The sequence below is a fragment of the Miniopterus natalensis genome, chromosome 11, assembly GCF_054644295.1.
Source record: "Miniopterus natalensis isolate mMinNat1 chromosome 11, mMinNat1.hap1, whole genome shotgun sequence".
Lineage (NCBI taxonomy): Eukaryota > Metazoa > Chordata > Mammalia > Chiroptera > Miniopteridae > Miniopterus > Miniopterus natalensis.
The window spans coordinates 63,128,855-63,141,813 of record NC_142091.1 but is presented as its reverse complement, the minus strand read 5'-3'; the positions used below and the strand labels follow the sequence as shown (position 1 = coordinate 63,141,813).

At 36.2% G+C, this 12,959-nt stretch overlaps 1 long non-coding RNA gene across 1 annotated transcript in view; it reads left to right on the top strand.

The window, feature by feature from the left end:
* The window catches only part of LOC148092045 (uncharacterized), a 310,662-nt gene extending 301,505 nt beyond the window's left edge, over nt 1-9,157 (top strand). Inside the window, exons 3-4 of the long non-coding RNA XR_015715315.1 lie at nt 7,515-7,616; nt 8,963-9,157. This is a non-coding gene — a long non-coding RNA (uncharacterized LOC148092045). The remainder of the gene's footprint in view (nt 1-7,514; nt 7,617-8,962) is intronic.
* Nucleotides 9,158-12,959: the final 3,802 nt, after the last annotated feature.

Sequence of the window (12,959 nt, the reverse complement as noted above, 5' to 3'; positions counted from 1 at the left end):
AAATAAATTTCCTCTGGATTGTCTAAGCCAAAGGGAGTTTATTACAAATATCATGTGGTTTATAGTATCTTTGGGATGATAACAGAATCGAGCTTAGATGTATAGCATCCCTAACAAGATTAACCGGAGAAAAATGCCCAGACTCAACTATGGTCATTGCACTAAATAAGGCATCTATGGCACTAGGGTGAGGGAACCAAAAGCTCCACTACACTCACCCAGAAGCAGCAGATGTACCTGCCGCCACACATGCCTGTATATGCAATATTCCCACCTTCACACCTGACCTTGAAAGCCTAGAGGTTATGGGTAAAATGAAGAGCCATTTTGTTTTATTGGAGGGAACAGAAACTACCCTGCAGCTTGTCAAGAGGTAAATGGGTAATCTCTTGAACAAAAACTAACAAACAAAATAGAAACAGGCTCATAGATACAGAGAACAGACTGGCAAGAGAGAGAGAATTTTCTGAGGGAATGCCTGTGAAGGGTGAGAGGAGAGAAGGCAATTAATAGGCAGGGGAGAATCTTCAGACCTCCGTGCGGGCCCAGCCTGTGAAATAGGTGAGAGAAAGAGGGACGTTCTTGTTGAAAGAGCCTCAGACAGTAGCACAGCCGAGAAAATGTTGGACATAACAACAGGGAGACCAGAAGTAAAGCTTGCACATTAGAGGAGTCCTGTCTTAAGCAGAAATAGTGCATACTAGACACTGTCATTCTTGGTTAATGGCTGAAAATATCGTCTCAGTGCATGGAAAGCCAAGGAGTGTCAGCCTCCAGCTAAAGTCCTTGCAGGAGCCTGGCTTGAAGAGACCTTAGTACCTCCATGACTGTCACATCTAAATATTCAGTTCAGTGCCCTCGGACTGAATAGTTTCAGGGAAGCTTCTATTGGAAATGTTCCCTGAGATAGTACATTTTTCTTCCTAGAATAAATCATATCATAAACTTTTAAAAGTGTCTATTAGACTTCCATTTTAGTAGAAAGGGCAGGAAAGAAGTATTCAAAAGCAAGTAATATAGTTATGCAATGTGATAAGCTCTACGAAGTTTCATTATGATGTCTTTGAAAAAAAGAGATGAAGATAAATGACTGTTGTAGTGTAAATTGATTAATTTACAACTTTTTGAATAGTTTTGACCCCAAAATATTGAATTATTGATCGATGTTAGCACACAGAAAACTTTAAATGACAATGAAGGCCTCATCTTTAACTGTATCCCACTCAACTTTTATTTTTTTAATCAATGACTTGGACATATGAAAAGACATCAGCAGGTGGTGGGAAGCTGATGGGGTAACAAATGTTTTGCTTGTAAGAGATAAAAGAATCAGAATCTCAAATGATCTCAAGTGCCTGGTATGGCAAACCAGTAGAATTTAAATAGAAAAAAGATTTATGTTTCAGTTCCAACATTGTAAGTGCAAGATGCTGGGAATCATTCTGTTTTTGTTGTGTCCAGAAAAAGTGCTGGCGCCACTACATTCAGACTTAGATGCTTCATTTAAAAAGATTATTGACACTTGGGGGACAAAAAACAGAACAGGCAGATGACGTAAAGCTATGTCACATACTTAAAGACAGTCAATAAAAGTTGGCATCTCATTGGTCTTAGAATTAAATCATACTCTTGTGAGCATGTGTCACAAGACCATCTATCTGCTTTTCAAACACCTTCCTGCCTCCTGGACGTTAAACTTCCTCTTTTCTCTCCCCCTGAACATTCTACTTCTCCTACCTCTGACATCAGTCCAGCCAGTCGCCTCAGTGCTCCTGAGGAGGTGCAAAGGTACATGTAAGCACATCCGTGCATGCATGCAAGAAGACACACACACACACACACACACACTCTTGTGTTAAGACTTGCTTCTTGACATCTAACATGGAACCTGTCCCATATCGGCCATCCAGGAAGTGCTTCTTGAAGAACTGATTTGAGGAATATACACATATTTTAAGGAGGAATGTTTTAACCTGACAGAAAGAAGACTATTGGGGGAGGAACATAGGAAATAAATAATTGTCTAAAGTATTTGGAAGGGCTTTTTCTAGAGGATGTATTAAGTTGTTTGAGATAGCAAGTGGCAGAACTGAAGGCAGTTTAAAGCTACTGGGTTAGAGTTTAGCTCAACAATTGACAAAGCTTTCTAAGACAAATAATTATCTAAAGAACAGACTACTTTTTTGAAATAGTGAATTGTTTGTCACCTAAAATGTTCAGAAAACTTTTTAAAATTTTTATTTCTTAGGAACACTTTCTTTTCAAATGATAACATCTCTGAAATCAGAAAGTCTCTTTGATGTAATATTTTCTTAAAATTACTATTATTTGTAATTTTCCATGCACTCCTGATCATCAGAAATTGTCAGCATTAAAGTTGAAGAAAGTTGTCATTTGACTGAAAGATAACCCTGAGTGTTACCATCCAGGAATCAAAAGGCTATGGGAAGAGGAGTGTTGAAGTTGATTAGATGTTTAGTAACATTCCCGAAATAGGCTAAATAATGTTACCTTGCCAATGTTGTTGATAACACTAAGGATGATCAGGTGCAGAAGAAAAAAAGTATTTTTGACTCTTGAGTTGGTCAACTCAAAATAATAAGATTTGGGGAGTGTAGAAATTTTAGAATTTATTAACCAAATTATTTAGCTATTATTTTTCTTTTGATGTATGCACAAAAGTAATGTATGAAAAAAATGCATGCCCAATTAAGTCTAAAGGAAGGCTTTAATAAGTGTACAACTTAAATGCTGAGAAATCACTGTGTTGTAGATTAATCGGCAGGGTTTTTTTCCCTTTTGAATGGTATATAAACTAACATATATCTAGCAATCAATTTTATCTTATATTCTGTAAAGTATAATTTAGAATCTAGATTATGCTAACTTTTAAAGAGGGTGTTGAAGAGTATACACTGGAATTATAAGAATAATTGAAACCTAACATATTTAATTGTATTTTCATGTTAAATTTCATTTGCTTAGTGTTTTGAGTTAAACTGTGACCTACCAAAAACTGTTTAAGTCCCACCCCCTGTACCTGTTAATATAACCTTATATGGAAGTGGAGTATTTGCAGATATAATCAAGTTAAGACAATGTTATACTGAACTATATATAGTGTGTCCTAATACAATGTGACTGGTGGCCTCATAAGAAGAAAAAAGAGAGCTACAGGCAAGAGGACACCATGTGAAGACACAGAGATACAGAGGGAAGTGGTCCAGGTAAAGTTGGAGGCTGAGATTAGAGTTATGATGCAAAAGCCAGGAGCCACCTGGAGCCACCAGAAGCTAGAAGACACAGGAAGGATCCTCCCCTCGAAGCTTCGGAGGAAGCACGGCCCTGCCAAAACTTTTATTTTGGACTTCTACCCTCAAGAACTATGAAACTATGATTCTATTGTTTTAAAATATGTATTAGTGTCCTCGAGTTGCCTTTAAAAAATATTACAAATTGATGGCTTAAAACAACAGAACTTTATCTTCTCAGTTTTGAAGGCTAGAAGTCTGAAATCAATGTGTTGGAAAGACTGTGACTGCTCAATGGCTCTAGAGAGTCTATTCAGAGCCTTTCTCTTAGCTTTGGTGTCTCCAGTAATCTGATGGCTCTCCTTAGTTTGTAACCCCCTAACTCCAATCTCTGCCTCCATCATCACATTCCTCCTTCCCCCTGTGTCTTGATATCTTCTAAAGGGACACCAATCATATTTGATTAAGGGCTCAGACTATTCTAGTATGACCTCATCTTAACTAATGTACATAGTCATGCACAACCACCCTACTTCCAAGTAAGATAATTTTCTGAGGTACAGGGGCTGGAACTTTAATATATCTTTTTGCAGGACACAATACAACCCATAACATTTAGTAAGTCTGTGAAAATTGTTATTTTCTATATTGATTAGCTAAAAATCTCAGAAGCATATTTTTAGTTTCCATAATATTGAAAACATGGTTTCTTGTACATACCTTTCATTCCATGTTGTTAGACAAAATGTTAATTTCTGGTTACAAAGTATCTACATCATGTATTTTGAGTCTTAAACACTCATAAATCTAGAAAATATTATTTCCCCAGAGATAATGTCACCTCAATTTTATTGTATTGCATGTTTCACTGTCCTGACAAAAATTAATAAAGACTGTTTCTAGGACACTGAAATTTTAATATTTGAGTTAATTATTATTAATGAAAACTAGTCATATTTTCTTGTCTATTATTTTAAGCATTAATTTTTTAAAAAATATATCTTTATTGATTTCAGAGAGAGGAAAGGAGAGGGAGAGAGAGAGACAGGAACATCAATGATGAGAGAGTCATTGATCGAGCCCACGACCTGGGCATGTGCCTTGACAGGGAATTGAACCCCGATCGCCTGTATTCTAGGTCTACGCTCAACCGCTGAGTCACGCTCTGCCGGGCTAAGTATTAAAATTTTAAAATAGATAATTCAAAAACATATGACAGCTATACAATTTTTTTTAAATAATCATATTCTAACTTAGTAACAATAAGCTGCCAACTTGCTTTGGTTATCAATATTCCTTTGCTTGAACCAACCATTTTCAAAGGTAAGTTGCCCAGCTGGTGTTCACTTATATTTCCAGTTATAACAATCTAAACACCTAGATCTCATATTTGTAATGTTACTTTCTTCCCTAAGTTAAGTGGTTTAATTTTCCTACATGGTCCTCGTAAATGCCAAGGCTTATCTAATGAAATATATAAATCTTTCCTAGAGCGATTTGGCAATTTAATTGAAAATGTGTTGCATGTGTGTAAAAAAGCCACTTTCATTCACTGATTCTACCCATAGTACTAATGAAAAAGAAGATTTTATTCAAAAGTAAATTTAGAGTAATTTTATTTTCATGGGCAGAGCACCACCAATCCCCTTTCCAGTAGACCTGTGACAACTCAAAATTTACTACCATCTAATTGGAACACGCCATCTGTTAACTAGAAATAAAGCGCCTTGTGTCACATGGAATGAGGAAAAGCCACTGGTGTAATCCATAGCCACATAGAAGCCTCCTAGGTTTTAGGCCTATTTCTTACTTCCTTTAAGGTCAAATTCCTCTCCTACTATAGGAAAAAATAAAATAGATGGTTCCTTTCCATGAAAAATGAGACAAGAGCTGGTATGGGAGACGCACAACCCTTTTCAAGAAAGATTGACCTATGATAAAAGAATCCTGAAAGATTTATCCAAGGGATGTGTGACTCCGTGGTCCTGGGGAGAGAGAAGCATGTAGTTATTATATCTCTCAGCTCCTGCAGAGTGGGAAAACCTTTCAATGACCTGAAAAGAGAAGTGACAGCACTTTCTCTGATTTCCTGTGGTGAAGACTAAGGGCCTAAAATGATTCCACTTAGGGGTCTAGGACTTCAGCAGCTCCCATGTGCCTCTATTAACCTGGCATTAAAGAAGTTAAACAGTCTACTGTTCCCCAACCTGAAATATAGAGACTACTCACATTATAATGTGCCCTGTAAGCTACAGAATACTAAGTATGTTTTGATTCATACTTGTGAGAGAAATATCTTTCTCTATGAAATGTCAAGAGATGCCCTCAAAAATCACTAAGTTTCTTGGAAATCAGCAGATAACTTGAATATTAATATAGATAGTTTTGTTTATTTTCTTGAGAAATCCTTCTTCAAGTACATCAGAAATACTAGAAGCTATACTTTTACCATTCAAGGGAGTAAACTATGAGAGTAAAATAGCCTATTGATAAATGCCAGCCATAGAAAGCATATGGCAAGGATATAATCTGTTCTATAGATCTGAAGGGAAAGTGAATTATTGCGTAGAATCTATGAGCAAAATACTAGGCTTAAGAAAAGAAAGAATTTACTACTTTGCTGTTTATAAGAGAAGGAGTTCTTTACAGAGAGAATTCTCAAGAGTGGAATTTTCAGATTATATTTTCCACATTACCTTCTTTTCCCTTTTCTAAAAGTTTTTGATTTTTTTGGTGAGGGAGGAGGGAGGCTCTATATGGCTTCAAGGCGGCCTGCTTGCTTGATTCTATGCTCCAGGTGCCAAACACGTGTCCAAAGTTAAGTAACTCCATGTATTCCATTCTAGGCCGTAGTGATTTGTGTCTGAGGATATTTTCTGAGAGTTTTGTGACCAATGTGTATAATCATGAATGCTGTATTAACGTAGAGTGTATGACCAAGAAACTGGTGTGTGCAAGTATTTTTGTTACATAGAAGGGGCAATCTGAGTGGGCACAAGGAAGAGGAAACACAGGAAAGAATAGAAAAGAAAAGAACCTGGGGCCCTGATAAAACGATTAACCTCTGGATCAAATCATACCTGAGCTAAGACATGTCTCTAGGCTTAGTGACCATATGAAAGAGTAAATTTTTAATTTATTTAATGTAAATTTGAGTTAAGTTTTATCTCACGTTGAACCAAAAGCAAACCTATGAGCTGTCCCTTGACTTGCAGAAATAGGGGGCACAAGAGAGGTTTTAATAATAGCATCATGACAAGCTGTTGTGTTGGAGGAATTTGCTACTTTTAAAGTTTGAATTATTAAAATTTGTAAAGATTTCCTCTTAAAATAAAGATGAATATAGGGTTTTATATAATGACATCACTATCCCTTCAGTGGGAACAAAAAGTGTATTTTAGTAAAACTATCATGGCAAGAATTGCACATAACTCATAGATTTTTTTAATGTCTTAGCTCTTAAGTCCATGTGTGTTTATTGTCACTGTGAATATAATTCACCATGTATTGTGGAGAGCAGCTGAAAATGAGTAATCTAGAGAACTTTTTCTAGAGAATGTTTCCAAGGAGATGAAACTGTGAACAAAAAAGTGGTAGCATTGGACTAGCAACCTAAAGACCTGCAGATCCTGAGATTTGTGATTCTATGATACCTAGATTTGCAAATCAGATCCTAAACACTGGAATCCTCTTTTAGTTTTCTTGTATTTTCTTACTTCCCTGTATGTTTTTATATCAAAACATTCATTTTTATTTCTATTATGTCTTTCTATACTGCCAATAAGTGTGATTTTTATTTCCAAAGGTTGTTATTGCTGCTCTTAAAGATTCATTTCTATTTCCCTGGCCTGTCAAATAAATTGAATGTGTTCACCTGTATCGCCCCCACCAAAAAAAAAAATAAAAATGATTTGACTCATTTTAATATGTCAGTTTCAACATTTGGGCAAATTACTTAAGCTTATTATGACTCAGTTCTCTTGATGTAAATGGGAATCAATACTGTTCTTATAGGTTTTTAAGAGTTTTAAATAAGATTGGACAAGTAAAGGCTTAGCATGGAGTCTGGTACACATTAAGCACTCAGAGATGCTTCTGTGTGTATGAAATGAACCTGATACAGTATATGACTCAGATGCCCTGTGGTAGAGGCTCAAATTTTCAAAGCTTTACCAAGGTTAGTAAAGAAAAATAGCTAATATTTATGTATCGCAATGTCCAAAACATTTTGACACATATTTTTCTTGTATTTTGCATATAAAGGAGTTTAGCATCATTACTCTCAACATACAGAGGAAGGAATTAAGGCTCTGTGAAGTAAAGTGACTGCGCACAAAAACAAAGGTCAAGGTTCAGAAGCCAAAGGTAGGTCTTCTGACCCTTGGCTCAGGATTCTTCCTGCTATGATCTCACTTAATTTAGTCATCATGATTCTTATGTGTAAGAGCTCAGGAAAGATCTGCACAAATCACATACGTACTGATAAAAAGGCGGAGTGTGCGCAGCCTGGGAGTTAGGAGGAAACCCATGCTTGATAAATCAAGAGTCCATATGAATGCATACAAGCAAAGTCCAAAGAATGTAATGTACTTATTTTCACCATGTCTTGAAAATATGGAGATTTGAAGAACTGGGGCAATTTGACTCTATGCATAGACCTCGATTAAGGAATATGTAGAGGTTAAATATAATTCTAATTACAATAACCATATTTTGCATTAGAATAATGCTTTAATTTTTTAATGGCCATTTTATATGCATTATTGTATTTTTTCATTTGTAACATGACTTTATATTATGCTCAGAAAATATTTTCAAATGCAAAATGTGTAGGTTTTAGATTAAGCAATATGAACAGTCTCATTTAACATTTTCTCATATATAATTTGGGAAAAACAATTTTACTGAGAAATTTCTAGACTTGCAGCACAATGTTTTTTGATGTGGGGAAGTGTCAAGTAACTAAGAATAAACCATAGAGCTGTATTTTGGGATTTTGCGAATTTGGTATGTAGGAATGGGTATGTAGGGATAAGTACAATATTCAGTAGAAGATGGGTCTAACTTTATCAGAATAATAAACTTGTCTCTCATTGACAGGTCAAGGCAAAGTCTAGAAGTAATTGCAAATAGGACTGACACAGTACTTCAAAAACTAATCAATTCAGCGATTGGCGTCACTGTTAAATGTTGTAGAAATGAATTAGTGTAAAAATGTTATGTTTATTTTTAGGATGCAAGAATGTATGAGACCTGGGATGTTTTTTACTATTATGAATGCTAAGCTTTAAAAGAACTTTGATGGTATTACTACTCACCTGCTCATTTGCTTATGCGTAAGAGCTCAAGACAAACTTACTCAGTGACATAGTAAAGTATAGTGGCTCAGGATGTAGGAATCTAATCTGGCCAGTTGGTCAGCTAGTCTCTCTTTGCCAGCTGTCACCACACCCAGGGTTGCACGCAGCCTGACTTGGGGACTGAGAAATTAGTACAGGCAATTGTTAGGAAGCTAGGGTTCCAGTTCAAAACAGAAGAAAGTTTACTGACCTGGAGGTGGTGGTGAGTCAACTGAGTGTGAAACTAGTCTAATCATTAAAGATTATGATGATCATGCTAAAAAATTTAGAATTGTTCTAAAGCGATATAGGTGGTCCACTAGTCTGAGTAAATGCTAATGTATTTTGTTTGTTTTTTTCTTTTTAAAATAGATTGGCTACCTCCTGCATACTCCCTACCAGGGATCCAGCCTTCAACGCGGCATGTGCCCTGATCAGAAATCGAACCAGCGACCTTTTGGTGAATGGGATGATGCCCGACCAACCACGCCACACCGGCTAGGGCAACGCTAATGCATTTTGTAATGTCCTTATGAATCAAAAGCTGAGCCTATCGGATATAATCAAAAGATGTATTGGTACTTCTAATACCATTTATTAAAGCTAATTTGGTGGTTGTAAACTGCTATTGAAATTCATTGTACAATAGATGCCTCTTTTTTTCTTCTTATTTATATTTTTTGTAAATTCCATTTATTTTGTTGCACACCCCAGACTCTCCTTCACATCTCCCAAAGGATTTAAGAAAACATCAGCAGCCAACTTTCCCCCAATGTTTCAAATATTTAAAGGATCTGAAAGCTCTTTTCTTCACTGGCTAGAGCCGCTGGTGTTCAGCATTGAGGGCCCCGGGCTTTTTGCCCCTCTGTGTTGTCATAATTAGAAACCACCAGCTCTGCTATAAGGAAGTAGAAATGATAAGGAATCCTTTAGTCAGTAAATTGCTTTATGAGGATAAGTATTTCTATATAATAGGGAATTATGCCCCAAAAATGCTATTAAGAACAAAGGGTTTAAAAAAAAAACAAAAAGAAAACACAAAGTTCATAGTTAAATAGTAAACTTTGTGGTACTCTATACCCTAAAAACAAAACTGCACTTGAATTTAGTTCCAAGTTCAAAAGACTTTTTAGTGTGGATTCCTGCTTCAGTATATATTCAAAGAACCTATGGGTCATTGCACAAAATGTTGTTAACTGCCCTAAAGCAATTTGACCCTGTACTTCTCTGAAGTTTATTTTGATGTGGGTCTTTTTTTTTTTTTTTTTAGAGATAAATAGTAGCCTCCCCAAATTTTTGAGATGAATGAGGTTTAGCTGTGCCCCCACAACCCTACTCCTGGTTAAAATCCAAGCCTTAAGAACAAAATTTCTCCCTCAAACAAATGCTTATGAAATAAAAATTTATTTGCAAACTGTAGGGTAAAGTCTCCTCACTTTGCCATCTCAGGAACTCCAATCCTACCTTACGTTTACTTGTGGCACATACAACAAATTTCCATAGGCAAGGTTCTGTGTCTTAGAGTTGATATCTAGAATCAAGGACTCTTCCACTGGACAAGAGGACTGTTTCGGGATCAAACCTTCCGATTCACATCTGAGACTGAAGCCTAGGAGCTTCACTACTTTCTAAGACTATGTTTGTACAAAATGGGGATATTTCCAACATATTTTCAGGCAATCCAAAACAACTTGAATGCCTTTAATTTTACCAGAAACATTCCACCTCTAGCATTTATCATACCCATACAACAGAACACTAGCTTTATTAATAAAAACCCATTTTGAACATACATTATCCTGAATAGCAAAACACTGGATTTTAATTGAGAAATGGGCAATACTGCCTGTGGTTTGTGCTTTTTTATAGCATGTTGGCTCACCTGGATTATCTCTTAACCTAAATTACACACCTGTAACATTTCAGAAGGTAGTAAGTCATGTATTTCAAAATAAATTATAGACACTACCAAAAAATCCCCAATTTTAAACAGAGAGAATATAATTTATGGTGATAAGGCCAAGATAAAAAGGCTCATTAGTTAATTGCAGCATATCAAAGACTAAGAAACCTGAATTTCCAAATGAAAAATTCTGCTAATTAATAACCTCTTCTGCTCATGAAGCCATGTAGTATTATTAGAAGCATCAGAACTCTGGAATCAACAAGACCATGGAGAAATGACCTTGGGAAACCTGCTGACTCTCAGACTCAGTTTACCCACTTGTTAAATGGGTTAAAATTCTCACCTTGCAAGATTGTTGCAAGAATTAAGCATCAACAGGATGGGGTTTCTTGCAGTGCTGGCCTCACAGCGTCCCCAAAACGTATTTCCTTTCCTTTTGAATTGATAAAACAAACAGCACCTGATAATTCAGAACACAAAGTGTTGTTAAGTACCTTCAAATAACATATAGCTCCCACCCCCCCAAATTTAGAGGTAAACACAAGAAAGCATCAACTTAGAGATTCTGCTTAGTTGAGTGGAAGCTGTAAGCTTTTGAGTTTGAGGCTATCACAAGAAATCCAGTAAACTAGACAAGAGAGCCATGGGTTTCAATGAACCCTGTTGGGAGAAGCAATACGTCGCATTTAAGTCCGAAGGGCTTTGAACCACATCAAATCAGCGTGGTTTCTCCGTTGCAAAATGGCCTAACCTTTCCTTGCTTTGTATTAGTAACCATTGTACTTTGTCGTGTATTTTATGATCTTGGAATTATTTGAGTAACAACAACAAAAAATATTTCTCTTTAGTTCTTTCTTCCTTTTTATTTTTAAAATTCTTTTTAAAAAATAGGGCTTGAAGAAAACTCTCAGATTGCTAAAAATTGATGAGCAATGTTTGCACCTGTGTCTTTGAATTGACACATATATAATGGGAATGATACTGCTTAAAACAACAGTCATTAGAATACCTGCATAATTCCTAACTCTAAAGACAGTCTTTCAAAGACATAGGAAAACAACTCAAACATTAGCCCCATCAAGAAATACTTTAAAATCCAAAGAACAGCTTGTATTCGGAGATATGTAGGGAGCAGCTTAGGACTATCCAGAGATTTTGATGACCGCCCCCTCCCCGAATTACAACTAAAGTTATTCTGGAAATTTAAGTTTGTTTAAGAATATCATATTGTTTTTCATATTACATAATTATTAAATAAAATCAACAGATAAATCTAAATGAAGAATGTTGCTTCGATCTTGTGACTATAGGTTTTTTTTTGTTGTGTGTGGAAAATAGAGTTGAAATAAATTGTAGGTTACAAGAGTATTTACAGTATCACTCACCATGCAGATTATTGCCTTAAAATTTATGGGAGCTCAAATATATTCTGCCGTGGTTCTTCACAGTCTGGCAAATCTCTAAACCAGATGATACAGAATACTAATAACCAGCAATTACTGAGCACTCACTAGGTTTCAGGCGCCCCTGTGAACAGTTTGCTTAGGTTAACACATTCAATCTCAATATTAAATTTAGTCATGAGTAATCGAGACTTTTTTTACTATATCCTATTATTTTTAATTGAGATATTGAAAACCTGAAACTTGAGCTTCTTTACATTGGCCTTCATGGCTTTCAGTTTTAGGGGATGCTGTGAACTTAAATTACCCTGCGAATTCTATTTCTGACGTCAGCTCTCTTTCATATTTCTCCATTTTCCTGCCTCCTCCCTCCCTCGCTCCCAGCCTCTCGTTCCTTCTGCATTTCTTATATCTCCTTTTTCATCGTCCTCTCTCCTATCCTCCTCTCCTCCTCTCTCCTGCTGTTCTCTCTTCGTTCTATATCCCTAAATGTGTCCTTTCCAAATTGTTTTCAGTCTGTCTGGTTATCTTGCTTTTTTTTCCCCCTCCCCCAAATCTTTTTTTAATCATTTGCTTGGAACAGATCCTTTGATACTTTTAAGCCATATAAATCACATAAGTGTTTTGTCTCGTACACGAGTTTCCTCTGTTTCAAGGAATAACTCATCTGATCAAGGATAGATGATCGTAACTCCACTTTCAGGATGTTTAGGAAGTGCTTGTTCTAAGGAAACTGGATGCATTTGCCCTGCTGGGCAGACACGCTCAATATTAACAGCACCTCCTGCAGCAAAATGTCAGCAACGAAGGGCACAGGGCTCGAGAGGTAGGAATTCTCTTCTAACTTGCAGCAATTCCTGACGGTGACACATAAATACTATTGCAGCAGAATTTCCTTTTGGTGGTTTTGATCTTACCAAAGTTGACAATAAAACTTAGCGAATTAAGGAAAATTCACACCTCGTTATTTTATTTTACCTGTGTCTATTTAGTTCTTTGACTTAATGCTGCCATGCTTGGAGAAACCTGTTTGATTTACCTGATCACTGTCTCTAGGGAA